The following is a 13,167-nucleotide window of genomic DNA, read 5'->3' as shown; positions in this document are numbered from 1 at the left end:
TGTCTGTTTGTTTTGTTCACACATCGTTGTCAAAGTGATTAAATTTGATGCGACTCTCATTCAATCAAAAGGTTTAGCTAGCTATAAAACCAGGCTTATTCCATTATTTCCTTCAATACAAAATGCCTCTACCAAGTTGTTTGATGTGTTTAAGCTTTGGAAATTTGTCAGTTGATTAGAGCTTTTCCGTTGAATTTCCTCTGAGTTCAGATTTTTTGTTATTTGATGATTTAATTAAAATATCCTAAAGAATTGAATAGATTATATTAACAGTTAAAGAAAATAACACGTTTAACAATATTTGCTTATTCAGTCAATATCAAGACAGAAAAACAACACGTGTCACTAATAGATGTTATTCACCTTGCAGATCATTCACTTTAACTTAGTATTTAAGTAGCCGCTGTATTTTAAAAATCATCTTTCTATCTACGACACTGTTATTTCACATTGCGGTAAGTTTTCAATTATTTTCGTACAAACGATATTCTTTTTTTTTTTTTTTTTGGATGTTTTCTTACCCTTAAACTTGAGTGAATATAAAACGTTGAATTTCAAACAAGTTTTTGATAAATAATATTGTAATACTTGTAAACAACAATGACATTCAAATTAGAAAAAACACAAAGAACAAAATTTAAAAACAAAAAATCAATACGAATCCCTAACACAAAAATTCCGGAAATTTTTATTTTTGACAGTCCGATTACCCAATTCCGATGTTAACACATAAAAAAAGAACAACAGTGGTCTTGATAAGTAATGCTCGCTATCAAGATATTTTGAGAAAAAAAAACTGTAAACCACTTCAATGCGTACAACCTAAAAGTGTTTTCATACATCATCCAAACCCTTCTATTAGTATGTTAGGACTTTGCTTTTAAAACTGTTACATTTTTTGGAACTTGAAATCAGCGATCAAAATATACCATTTGATGCATACAGGCTCACTGCGCTTACTTCAGGTTTACGTATCTTTCTAAATAATGCCATATTTGTAGAAGAAATGCGCGTCTGGCGCAAATATAAATTTTAATCCTCTATCGATACTGAGTTTATTTCTAAATTACTTGGAATATAGAACTGATATAGATGAGCTTTTATTACAGAATTATGATGAAGTGTTGTTGTTTGATTGTTTTCCTCTTTTGCACAATTGATGTGTCAAATGGCGGCAGTAAGTATATATTATAATTAAAACGCTGTAGTGAAGATTAAAAATTGAGCTAGACTCTCTAATAATATAAAAAGGTACGATCCTTTCACTCTGATCAAACGTTCTGCATTCGAGAGCCAAATGAGACAGACAGAGTTATAACCTTTTTATGTTACAGATACTCAATCATGCTAACACAATTATCTACCATTTGTTTTTATAGTAATTTGGGAACAAACACATTCAGATTACAACAATAACATCAGTACTGTTTTCGAGCTACAGAGCTGTACAAAACTTTTTAACACTACTTTCCTAGGTTGACATTAGAACAATACAAAAAAAATCAGCATAAAAGAAGGACTGATTTTAAATTTTTAAGCAGAGTTACGAGCATCTCGAGCAAGTTTACTAAATTTTATTTATGAAAAATCATAACGCAACAACAATATACTAGTATATGAACTTTTACTTAAAATTAACAAAATTCTTTTTTGTGTCCTATATTCAACATGGTTAAGCAAATCAATTTGAGAAATAAACAATGATTTTACATCTATATTCCTATTGTGAAATGTTAATGTTTATATCTAAGTGAATCGTGATATATTGTATCGGAGTACTGTTCTATTCAGTTCTTTCTGGAATATGCCATTCCGCCAACGGAACCTGTGGAAAAAGAGACGTTCCGTGTAAAGAGACGTTCGGATCTGAATGGACGTATATAGGAAAATGCTGCAATAAACGACCTTGTTGCAAATGTAAGTAGACAAATAAAGCAGGCAATAGTTTGTGTCACTGTTGATCAAATCGAATTGACAGTGGCTCTCATTCCACCAGTATTACAGTAGATTATTCAAAAAATAATATTGAAATGTTGTGTATTAAGAACACATGACTGTATAAACGTCATTGCCTATACTGGTTCAGGTGTACGACAGTTGTTATCATTTCGTTCGATGTGTTTGGGCTTTTGATTTATCCATTAGACTTTCTTTGTAGAATGTTCCTCGCAATTCAGTATGTTTTTGTGATTTTTTTGCTAACTTAGATGACAAATGTCTTTTAAAATTCTTTTTGTTTATCACATAGTACTTGCATTTCTTTGTTGATTATTTACTAATAAAATGTGTACCCTTATAGTACATGTTGTAATAAGGTTTTAATTTAAATTTTTATATTTAATATCTTTATAGAAAAAAGCATAACACATTGTTTCTAACTTTCGATAAACGATTGTTTTTGTACACCAACATTAAGAACTGTTTTAATTATTGTTTCTTTTTAGTTTTGTAAAAATGCAAGAAGAAATAACACGTCCAAAATCAAAATAATTAATTCAATTTGTCTCCTTTTTTTAAATCAAGTTTTTAAATGTCGTTATCAACCATTTCTAAATCAGCATAAAGGTCAAATGGAAACAATTGTATTTCTTTATAAATATTCGCTATGTGTTTCGATTGCAATATATAAAATCAAAGAGAACATCAAGACGTATTCTGTTCCTTTACAAATAATTTTAACAACAAAAGAGTAAAACATGACAATAATTGTACTCTTTAAAAACTTAAACTTTGAAACATAAATTTGATATTTACTTGCAACGTAAGTTAAGCCCTTCCGTCTTTCTTTCCTTTCTGTTTTTTTCTTTTGTTCTTTTATTCATTTGATTCATTTATATCTCATGTTTTCGGTTTCTGTTTCTTTTTATCTTTTTTGTTCTGCTGTGTTTGTTTTTGTATCATAAACAGATATGTAAAAATAAAAATGTACAACAAATTTGTCTGTGGTGGAGAGTTGTTTTATTTGCAATCATTCAAAATTTTCTTAATCAAAGAAATACCTGTATCTTCTGTATTTCTCTATACCTATATCATGTTTATTTATTTTATTCAAAATGAAGGAATATATTTACCGCATGCAAAGCTCTGATTCTTCGTCCAGCTGTGGCTATACGTTTGTGTTTTTATTTATTTATAGCTATTCATGTTTTTAATTAGCTTTCGATTTTCAAATATTTTGGCCTCCAGGATCACTGACAAGACATTGATTGTCGAAATGCGCATCTGGTGCAGACATTTGGTACCGTTTTTTTATGTATTGGTGTTCTTTTATAACGTTAATGTAATTACGCCATCGCTTTATCTATTTATGTTTGAATTTCAATTGTGGATAAGATTGTAATTGTTTTTTTAGTTTTAAAAGCGCCATGTGTTCCGGAAACTTGCCCAAATGGGTTCAAACTATTATCAAACCAAGCAAGTAGTGCTAATTGTTATTCCTATCATGGTCTTGATAGCCAAATGCCTTTGCCTTTAGCTCGGGTGAGTATATCAATTAATCCCCATTTGCAAGAACGTGCCTGTTACTTCGAAAACAAACAAGAATCACAAACTGTATACAATACATAACTTAATCTGTAAGCAGAATATAGTATTAATATAAGATTACAATAAAGGTTAGTACAGTACGTTGTTGAAAGTCTGGTTAATTGTTTAAAAGGAAAGATTTTTGTTTTATACAAATGTATTTGAATACCATGTGACGCTTTTAGTGCTTTTGAACGAAGCCGAAATCATTTTGACATATAACCGACTTTTGACTCCGGAAATTAATATTTTCGACAAGTTACCTTCTCTGTGGTATGTTATCCTGTTACTCGGTCAAGCAAGAGCAAAGACAATAAGTAAAATCAAGATTTCAATCTACAAATTTGAGGGAAAGTTTACTGTTAAAGGCTTTCTATACACGACTATATCCGCGAAAAAACATATAACTTCCCCCACCCCAAATTGCACCGATTTTATATTTGATTTTTGCTTCTTATGGTTGCACTTTTTTTGCCTGAATACAAGAATGTCCTACCACAGTGGAAACCTGTCAAAATAATTATAAAACCCGGAGTCAAAATTCGGTTTTCGTTAATTAGAGAAAATTTGCATGTCCGTGAATACCTTATTTCGTGGTTTTGCTGAAGTCAGCATACATATATCTGGTCTATATACCAGCATTTTATGGAATTGCTATAAGTTCACTTCTTCGTACTATGAACATCAATATTATTTCTTTTCTCCTGGTATACTGTATACACATCACATCTCTGGCACATGTACACGAAGAACACGAAGAATGATCGAGCAACTGTTTTATAGTTTTATTGTTGATATTCACCCCACGTGTAACAATCGTCAAAATCGTTTTATTGCTATACAAGAAATTTCTTGGTGTTCCTTAACGGAAGGTAATTCAGACAAAAGAAGTATACTTAAAAACAATATTTATTTTCATTTACCTGTGTATTAAATTATTGCAAATGGCTGATTGTTTATCAGGGTTGACCTTTTTCTCGAAATTGTTTAACATTTCACATTGGTATAATACTTTTACTTTTATTTGTTATCCCTTATTATTTATAATTTTGTATTTACATTGTATCATAGATCAATGTATTCCTTCTGTGCATGTTCATTTGTGTTACTACGTCTTTTGATTGTGTTAAGCCATTTCAATTGATATTTTATAGTGTAAATTTCTATGAAGTGATCTTACACTATTTGTTAAGATAGAGGGGAAGGTTTGGTACCATAAAAACCTTTAAGCCCGCTGCAATTGTTTCACTTGTACTTAATCAGAAACCTGATCTTAAATACATGTAGATGTCGTTTGTCGATTCGGTTAATAAGTGTTTCTCGTTTCTTATTTTTTATATAGATAAAACCGTTAGTTTTCCTGTTTGAATGGTTTACTTTTATAAATTGTGACTTGGATGGAGAGTTGTCTAATTAGCACTCATACCTCATCTTCTTATATCTATATACAAGTTTATAGAAGATTTGTCATTCGATGAAGATTTATTTCGTGTTTCACCTGTACCCACGAAATCCGCGAAAATGAACGAAATGTAAAAATAATATGAATTTCATCTTATTAAATTTAAGGATAATTGTGCCACGACAGCTGGTGCCTACTTGTGGAGACCGAACACTGAACAAGAAGCCAATGCTGTTAGAAATGATTTCAATATTCGTAAGTTGAAAATGTAACATTTTTTTAGATGTTTTATCAATTTAGTGACAACTTGAATGTTTTTAATCAACTAATAGAAGTTCCTGTGTATATTTCATGCACAAATGCATGAATGTTGATGTATATTTTCGTTTCCGGTTTTATATAATCTAGACGCTATCGTGTTTTTACCACCAAATTGAAGAGTTCAAGTGCTACCATTGGTCAAGAATAATGTATTCGGAATGAGCGTGACTTTAATCTTCCGATAGATGGCGCAACATTGATATAACAAATGTAAGCTCAATCCGCCAAGGGTGAAGAGAACGGGAGTGGAACGTAACCCTAGGCTAGCGAAGATGGTGTTGCTCGTGCGTATTTCCTGTTTTAATGAACGTTTTGCATCGCTTGTTGTCATCGAGAAAGGGTGCTTTCAGACACGCCCGCGGTCCAATGTCTTCAAATATATTTTTCAGAAGACCCCTATTAGCTATCGTTTTCAAGGAGTTCGTCGTAAGAAATATGCATAAAAAAAATACACACTGTTAAAGGGACGAGCCACCATAATTGCTATCTGGTTGAGTATATCAATCTATGATTCAAAACAATATATATAAAATAAAATTGAGAATGGAAATGGGGAATGTGTCAAAGAGACAACAACCCGACCAAATAAAAAACAACAGCAGAGGGTCACCAACAGGTCTTCAATGTAGCGAGAAATTCCCGCGCCCGGAGGCGTCCTTCAGCTGGCCCCTAAACAAATATATACTAGTCCATTGATAATGAACGCCATACTAATTTCCAAATTGTACACAAGAAACTAAAATTAAAATAATACAAGACTAACAAAGGCCAGAGGCTCCTGACTTGGGACAGGCGCAAAAATGCGGCGGGGTTAAACATGTTTGTGAGATCTCAACCCTCCCCCTATACCTCTAACCAATGTAGAAAAGTAAACGCATAACCATACGCACATTAAAATTCAGTTCAAGAGAAGTCCGAGTCTGATGTCAGAAGATGTAACCAAAGAAAATAAACAAAATGACAATAATACATAAGTAACAACAGACTACTAGCAGTTAACTGACATGCCAGCTCCAGATTTCAATTAAACTGACTGAAAGATTATGATTTCATCATATGAACATCAGGCACAATCCTTCCCGTTAGGGGTTTAGTATCATACCATCATAACATATATGAGAAGAACATAACCCGTGTCATGCCAACAACTGTTTTTAGAATAAATGTGTTTAGTTCCGATGCAAAGACCTTATCAGTGACTCAATATTAACGCCAAAATATGCAATCTTTAACGACTTGACAACAGTATCGTAATTATATCCCTTCTTAATAAGTCTATTCAAGGGTTTTGTAAGTTTCTGAGGTGAATACTGACACCTTTGTGCTTTATAAAGAATATTTCCATAAAAAATTGGATGTGAAATACCTGAACGTATTAGAAGTCTGCATGTTGAGCTATATTTACGAATGATGTCTTTATACCGATGATAAAATTTAGTAAATGTTTTGACTAGTTTGTGATATCGAAAACCCTGGTGTAATAATTTTTCAGTAATACATAAATTTCTCTCGTTAAAATCTAAAACATTGTTACATACACGAGCGAATCGTACAAGTTGAGATATATAAACACCGTAAGATGGTGACAAGGGAACGTCACCATCTAAATACGGATAATTAACGATAGGAAATGAAAAATCATCCCTTTTATCATAAATTTTAGTATTCAGCTTTCCATTAGTGATATAGATATCAAGATCGAGAAAAGGGCAGTGGTCATTGTTAGTATTAGCTTTATTTAAAGTAAGTTCAACAGGATAAATTTCATTAATATACATACTGAAGTCGTCATTATTGAGAGCTAAAATATCATCCAAATATCTAAAAGTATTATTAAATTTGTTTATCAGATGTTCTTTCGATGGGTCTTTGCTTATTTTTGTCATAAATTGTAACTCATAACAATACAAAAATTTGTCAAATTTAAGAATTTAATTGATCTAGGTAAAAAAGTTACGATATTAGAAATATATCTTTCCTCATATATTAAATGATATTAAATTTTTGTTTTGTAATTTGACAGAAATAAACCAAACTAAATAAAACCAATGTATTCGTTTGCGAATTTCCAAGAGTAAGTATGAGATATGATGATGTTGTCATATTATAAACATATTATTTGATATAAATAATACCAAAGAGTAAAACAACAAAAATATCGAACTCTAAGGAAAATTCAAAATGGAAAGTCCCTTAACAAATGGCATGATAAAAAGCTCGAACACATCAAACAAATGGAGAACAACTGTTATATCCTTAAAAAAAATACCAGTATTACATAAAATACAATTATCGAAAATGATCGATTGCATAGATAAATAGAATCGTCCACTGTCCTTGTATAAATAAAGGCAACAGTAGTATACCGCTGTTCGAAATTCATATATCGATTGAGAGAAAAACCCGGGTTACAAACTAAAACTGCGGGCATAGCATCAAATATAAAACGAAAACAACGACACAACAGAAACACATCATTAAAATGGAACACAAACGGACACGAACTATAATAAAACAATGGCTATGTTTCTGACTAAATAATGTTTATATTTTATTATATGCTGTGTATTTTCCTGGATACTCAGAAAGTATTTCACAGGGATACTTTATTGAAGCTTGGACAATGAAGTAAAATTGTAACAAGCAATTTGAAGAATAAAGAATATTTATTTGTTGTAAAAAAAAGATATTCGTTATGTTTTATGTGTCTGTTGATATATAGTATTGCGTTTTTCAGAGAGTTTGTCCGTAGAGAGGATGTATGCCATTGGGATGTATGCCATTGCAGTACAAAAATGTACTTGATGTAATAAAATCGTTAAAGTTGATTTTTCTTTTCTTTGAAAAACAGAATAGAAAGGATATATCAATGTTGCACCAAAAACGATTTCACAACCCCCTCCTCCCCTAAAATAAAGCCCAAGCATACAAAACCAAAAGAATTAACTATGAGAGTGATCAGTTTCTTTTCCACAATGACATTGTTTGGTGAAGTCATTCCTAGCAGATATGAGTGTTTCGTTAGTACGTCGAATTCGGCTTGATACCAAACACCTTGACTAAAATTAATTTGGCTTCATAACATTTTGACAAAATATTTACTCTGACACTTTGTCAAAAATATGAGAAAAAAATCAAAAAGCTTTACAGTTATCAAAAGTACCAGGCTTATAATTTAATTCGGCAGACGCGCGTTTCGTCTACATAAGACTCATCAGTGACGTTCAGATAAAAATAGTTATAAAGCATAATAAGTATAAAGTTGAGGAGCATTGAGGACAAAAATTGCAAAATGTTATGCCGAATACGGGTAAAATAATCTATGCCTGGGATTTTAAAAAAAATCATTAGTAGTTCGAAAAATTTATAATTTTGTAAACAGGAAATTTATAAAAAAAAAATGACAATATAATTGATATTTATTTTGACACCGAAGTGCTGACTACTGGGCGGTTGGTACCCTCGGGAACGAAACGTCCATCAGCGAACCACACTTTTCCTCGATTTTGTTTTTTTAGCAGATAGACAAACACTAATTTTGAAAATTGTGAAGCTTAATGAATAATGTATCGTTATCAATAGAACGTAATTAAAACGTTCATCTGATGTTTACAGAGTTATCTCCCTGTAGTGTTTTGTACCACCTTAATCGAGGAGAAAATCAAAGAATTGTGGCCACGACGATAGCATACATTCGTAGTCAATGTTGACACTAATATTCTAAGAGGAGAAACTAAGCCATAATTGCAATGCTTTCAATAGAAATCATCAAACGTAAACTAAAACGAAACCCTTGGTTCATAAAGCTTCTTTATAGGCAACACACTAATGGAAAAGGGAAAGAGAAACTTTGAAAACTAAAAGACAAATACGCGAGAGCTGCTGGAATAATTTTACACGCAAAAAAACGGACAGCTAGAATTATACCCTTTTTTATATAGGTATTTACATTGTGTCATAGACCAAATTTATTCGATCAGTATATGTACACTTGTGTTAATGTCTTTTGAGTAAGGCCATTACAATTGATATTTTGTAGTGTGTCCTTGTATGTTGTGATGTTACACTTTTGTTTTCGATAAGGGTGAGTTTTGGTACGTATTAAAACGTTTAAACCCACTGCATCTGTTTGCACCTGTCCTAAGTCAGGAATCTGATGTTCAGTGGTTGTCGTTTTTTGATGTGGTTTATTAGTGTTTTTCGTTTTCGTTTTTATATGGATTAAACCGTTGGGTTTCCCGTTTATACAGAAGCGCATTCAAAAACAACGATGCAATATGAGTACAAAAGTTACTAACCCTTTCAAGAATCCGGATGTTGTGGATGCTTTATCCTCTTTGCAAGACAAATATGTCGTTGTTCCAGCAGATAATATTGTTTTCATATGTAAAAAACATTATTTGCAATGCTTTACAACAGAGCTTGATATAAATAAAACTACAGGTAACCCTAAATATTCTTTGACATCATTTACCAAGGACGAAATTTTACCAAATCATAAATCTGTCCTTCTTTCTTTTGGTATCAACATCAAAGAAAACGAAGAAAACTTACCATCATTATACTGAATACCAAATTACACAAAACTCCATATAAAGAACGATACATAGCTGGGTCTTCAAAATGTTCGACTAAACATCTTTCTAAAGTACTGACTACTATTCTTTCTACAGTTAAAGATGGGCTTCAAAAATATTGTGATGAGATTTATTCTACCAGTGGTGTTAACCAGATGTGGATTCTCAAAAACTCGAAAGATCTACTGCTTAATATTTTATCACAATCTTTGCAATTTTGCAGCAACATAAAGACTTTAGGTCAAGGTCAAAGGTCAAGGTCATATTTTATATTTTTATTTGTCTTTGATTTCCCTATAACTTCGGAATTGTTATAGATACAGAACATTTACATAGTGAAAAATGCTTGGAACTTCAAGGGGCAACTTTTTTACATTATGACTGTATTGGTTTTACCATTGTACCAGGGACAAAATCCCCATTGATAGTTTATATAAAGCCATTATTAGGCAAAACTCTTAAACAAAATGTTCTTTACCCATAGGGTCATGTGATTTTGGCACTATTTGAAGAGTTTTATGTGTGTTTGAATGCCAACAAATCAACCAACCAACCAACCAACAATCAACCAATCAACTAACCAATCAACCAATCAACCAACCAATCAACCAATCAACCAACCAATCAACCAACCAACCAACCAATCAACCAACCAACCAACCAACTGACCGACTAACCAATCAATCAATCAACCATTCAATCAGTGCATGCATGTTTCCGTCTCATGTGTTTAATATAGGGTTCAAGATCTTATTTGTTTCTTTTTCGCTGTTTCAATTGACCCTATCCAACGTGTATAATCAACCAACCAACCAACCAATCAATCAATCAATCAGTGCATGCATGTTTCCGTCTCATGTGTTTAATATAGGGTCCAAGATCTTCTTTGTTTCTTTTTCGCTTGTTTCAATTGACCCTATCCAACGTGTTCAATCAATCAATCAATCAATCAATCATTCATTCATTCATTCTTTCAATGCATGTTTCCGTCTCGAGTGTTTAACACGGGGTTCTTGTTTCAAGAGACCAAAAAATGGTATATCACATTCTACACATGAGATTTTAGCAGGAAAGACTGCAATTGGTGTATTTAACCATTGCGATTTTTTAATTTGATCTCCTCCATTAATTAAAGTCGTTTAAGTAGGACAGTTAATGTAGGTTTGTCCACATTTTGGAATATATTAATACATGTATAGAAATAATGTTGAGCCTGTTCCTAGATGCCTGAGATAGACTTCAATATTTATTATTTATTGAAAATAAATGAAATAATCTTTCAGAAAAGTTTTATTCTATGGAAATGTATCCCCCCCTTTCAGAAGTTGTAAAGGTTACATGTTATCCCCTTATTCAAAACCGAAGCTTGAATGTAGTGTCCATACTTGCCCCAACAGTTCAGGGTTCGACCTCTGTGGTCGTATAAAGCTGCGCCTTCGTGAATGTTGGAGAATTTATAATATTAAATGTACATGCATTTGAAATATTTAAGATATATTATTTCAAATGTTTTAGTTCTAGGTTCCACTTAGCTACCATTTTAGAAAACTGGGATTTCAATTCTAGTATTTTAGAGGGATATTTGATTTTCATTGGTTGTAGATATGGGATCTTATTTTATCATGAATTCAGATTTGAACACGACTTGGGGAATGAAGATGTAGTAAAGACCGAATGTCAGTTTTAGTCTTAAATATGTACTTTCAAATTTTAGTCTTACATGTATACATTTATGTGTACATATATCACTGATTTAGTGGCAATGGTAAATAGACACTGACAAGCCTAAGTCAGATAACATTTTATAGTTTTGAATGTTTCTTCGTCAGTTGACTACAATTAGGTGGAGGTGTGTTCTTATTTTCAACAGAGGGGCACTGAACCTATATCAATATGTGCATGAAGTAAATTGATAGTTGCTAGATACTGAATGATTTTAGTTTTATAAAAGAGTTTTATAAATTGACCATAAACCCACTTTTTCATGGTATGGTATGAATATTTCTGACCTGACACTACGTACTTTTTATTGCTTAATTCTTTAGAATTTAATATGCAATGTTTCGGGTTCTTTCGGGAATAATCCCAGGTAAACCCTCATCAGAGGTCGACCTTTATATATTTATTTCGTATCTAGTATCATAGATAGATGTGTGTCTGTTTCATAACAGATTTTTTTCCTCAAAATTACTACACGCGCATATAGGTCTACGTTGTAGCTAGTCTTTCTACAGACTAAAGAAACTGACCAAGTAGATCAGCACCTTTGGTTAATTATTCATATATATGATGAAAAGACTTATTGTCTTTATTCACGTAATCTAATCTATCATAACTCTACACGAGATCTAATAGAGATAGCAGTTATCAGTGCTATACTGTGGAATTCACAGTAGACTGTCGTGTATGTTTTAACACCTATTTGATAATATACAAATGTCTCCCTGTTTAACAATTGAGGAGGTTTGTGTAGATACCATGTCGGGTCTATACATAGCCTGGGATCCGGCCCAATCTAGCTGCGCGTCGTAAGGGCCAGGTGGGGAACAAATACCATGTGATCGATTCAGTGCCAGTTGACTCTGAATCTAAAGTGAGGCTGAATAAATATTTGCATAAATTTTGATATTTGATGTAAAGCAGCACAATTGGAATCCAATTGACACCTTGGACATGTGAAATCTTAAACTTTTAACTTTCTCACCAGGCGATTGCTGATAAGAATTAACCCTTTTCTGCTTACTAATTATCATCATACTACTAATTAGATATGATAACACTATACATCAATTCATAAAGAAAAATAATTACAGTCTAATTTTTACTAATTGATGTTAAACAAGAATTGATTGGATACAGATGTAAAACAAACATTGAGGACAAAATTAGTATTAACCAATCATTGACAGGCAGTACATTGATACACGCCTGGCTATACTGACAGGATTAGCCAGGACCCAAGGCTAGTCTATACATGAATATAACCGGAACCATTCGATTTTCCTTTGTACGTGATCGCTTGAAAGTAAACGGCATCACGTCCTACATCTGTTTCACAGTATAATGATTGTATACTAAAGCCTCCCGTGGTGGGGTATTGTGAATCAATGTCTTCGGCTTAATGATTAATTATCATGTTGCCAATATTCTTATTGTTTTTTAAACCACTATCTGATTTGGATTTAGATAGTTTTTTATCTATTTTTTGGCAATCGGATCTTTCCGAATTATATACCAAAATTTTGTTAATACCGTGCTAAGATATTCAAAAATATTTCAGTCATTTGTTTTCTAATCTTTGGTTTCTTTGAAAGTTGCTATATGCATCTATGCTAACTTAGT

At 32.2% G+C, this 13,167-nt stretch overlaps 1 protein-coding gene and 1 long non-coding RNA gene across 2 annotated transcripts in view; both read left to right on the top strand.

Moving 5' to 3' along the window:
* The window catches only part of LOC139486510 (uncharacterized), a 126,888-nt gene that overhangs the window by 93,910 nt on the left and 19,811 nt on the right, over window positions 1-13,167 (top strand). The gene's annotated exons all lie outside the window — the stretch shown is intronic.
* Window positions 374-3,481, top strand: LOC139486511 (uncharacterized). The gene is made up of 4 exons (XR_011655593.1): window positions 374-455; window positions 1,110-1,177; window positions 1,792-1,917; window positions 3,353-3,481. It is a non-coding gene; the product is annotated as an uncharacterized lncRNA (long non-coding RNA).

The sequence above is a fragment of the Mytilus edulis genome, chromosome 8 (genome assembly GCF_963676685.1).
Source record: "Mytilus edulis chromosome 8, xbMytEdul2.2, whole genome shotgun sequence".
Lineage (NCBI taxonomy): Eukaryota > Metazoa > Mollusca > Bivalvia > Mytilida > Mytilidae > Mytilus > Mytilus edulis.
This window is presented reverse-complemented; position numbering and strand designations above follow the sequence as displayed.